This window comes from Rhinopithecus bieti, unplaced genomic scaffold (assembly GCF_001698545.2).
Source record: "Rhinopithecus bieti isolate Rb0 unplaced genomic scaffold, ASM169854v2 scaffold_52139, whole genome shotgun sequence".
NCBI lineage: Eukaryota > Metazoa > Chordata > Mammalia > Primates > Cercopithecidae > Rhinopithecus > Rhinopithecus bieti.
In genome coordinates, this window is record NW_016820236.1 from 10,512 (window position 1) to 12,688 (window position 2,177).

The 2,177-nt window shown below is 39.0% G+C and overlaps 1 pseudogene; it reads right to left on the reverse strand.

Annotated features, from left to right (window-relative positions):
- Positions 1–528: 528 nt before the first annotated feature.
- Positions 529–1,636, reverse strand: LOC108520345 (28S ribosomal protein S31, mitochondrial pseudogene; annotated as a pseudogene).
- Positions 1,637–2,177: the final 541 nt, after the last annotated feature.

Sequence of the window (2,177 nt, forward strand, 5' to 3'; positions counted from 1 at the left end):
ACATTTGAATATATTTCTCTATCTTTCTGTTATTTTTTCCTCTATATGTTAATTCTGACTGTAACAGAGAACAATTCCATAGATTTCAGTCTCCCTGAATACGTAATGGTCTTGCATACACCCTATGTATATTTAATTCATCTTGGTAAAATAATTCATATAAATCTGAAAAAAACGTATATTCTGCGCAGTCGCTTCCATGTATTTTCTGTATACGACTTAATTAAGGTTGAGTTTTATAATTATATTGTTTGAGATCTTCTATATCCTTACTTTGCTTTTTTCCTGTAAAATTATTTTATTTAGTTGTCAATATTCCATCTCTAATTGTTTGAAATAAAAATTTCCCAGATCTTAGCTTGAATGGGCTGTACATTACTTTCTTTAGAATGTCCTTTTTTTTTTTACAAATAGTTTGTAAACCACTTCCTAATGCTCAACCTTCTGTTGATAAGCCACCTTAAGATATTGATGTTTCTTGGAAAGGCCAGCAAGTCATCAGGCTCGCATGAAGTGGGCATATTGGTCCTATAATTTTGGAAAGCCCAAGTGTTCCTCCAGAAACATATGTTCATGAAATTCTGAACAACCATCATCAAAACCTGCTTCATTGTTAATTGGGAGCTCCCACAGTTTCCCCTCCTTTGTCCACTGGATCGGCTTTTCCAACACATTCTGAAGGGGTTGTTCATTTACTGTGGCTAACTGCTTAGCAAATTCCACATCCCAAAGTGAAGGTCATGTGTCTGTTTCGGGTGCTTATTTAGTAACTGCTGTCATGTCAAAAATATTAAGTCTTTTCCCCTCCAATATATTTTCCTACATCTTTTCTAAGATCAGTGGTCTTCTCTTTGGCCAGGATAATTGTCATAGCCTTCGTCAAACTGAATCTGATGCTCTGGTCTTGAACGAACTCTAGTTGTAGCAGATCTGGCAACTTTCATATCTATATTATGTTACTGAAACTAACTTTAGGTCTCTCTGCATCTCTCTGTGCCCTTGACTCTTCGTCATGCTGCTGGAACAGCCTCAGCAGCTTGACTTGGTTGTTTGCTTGTCAAAAGGGAGAGAATCTGCCACAGCAGATGCAGCAGCCACCAGCTCAAGACTCAGGGGCTCAATTATCTTCTTTGGAGCATGTTCTGTAGCTCTTTGAAGCCTGCCAAGTGTAGCTTCCAAACTTTTAAGTGGTCTTCTGTTGGGGGGCTTTGTTGTTTGTACATTTACTGTGCTTAATTCAACTTTCACGCCCTTACTAATGCTTAACAAGTCTTTCTCGTATTTTCCTTTTCACTGTCTTGACTCTCTGAAGTCTCCTTGGAAGTCTCATCAGTTCGAACTGACTGCTCATCTTTCTTGGTACGGATCATGCTGTTAGTGCCAAAATATCTTTGGATTTATTTTTCTGTCCTGACCCTTCCGTGCCGAGCAGCAGTAGCACAATCACAGCGGCTGATGTCTCCGGGCTTCCAGAGAACAAAGGGTGGCGGGAAAGGGGGCGAAGAGATAGGAACAACAGAGACTCTAGGAAACATCGCTGAGACACAAATTGAACCAAGAAGGCAACTGAAATGGTGTCCGCTGTCAAACATGTCCCCTGACCTCTCTTTTGCTTTTGGTCTGATTGTTCTATCATTTACTGGGAGATATGTGGTAACATCACCAACAATGACTCAGGATTTGCCTATGACTCTTCTTATTCTGTTGATTTTTGGGTAATATATTTTGAAGATACATACATCAATTTAGGACTATTGTGCTGCCTGTTGGAACAGACATTTTGTCATGAAATGCAATTCTTTATTTCTAACTACGTTAATTTGCATTTCCCTGATGATTAGTGATGTTAAGCTTTTTTCTCCCCCATGTACTGATTCACCATTTGTTTCTTAGTTTTTGCTTTTGGAGGTCTTATGAGGTTTTATTCATCCTGTAGAACAGTGACCCTGTTGGTACAAAGAGGTGAAAGCAGTGAGGTTTCCAGAGCTGTGGGCATTTGCTATTAGTTGCCCAGAATGCCTTCTCACCTGGACACAAACTCCTTTACCTTGAGCAGAACCTGTTCATTTTTTTCCAAATATGTATGCCTCTGGCCCAGTGATTAGTACAGGGTTGGGAATATACCTCAAGAAAAGCTAATGAGAATGTTCCCCAGAACTTTTTTTTTTTTTTTTTTT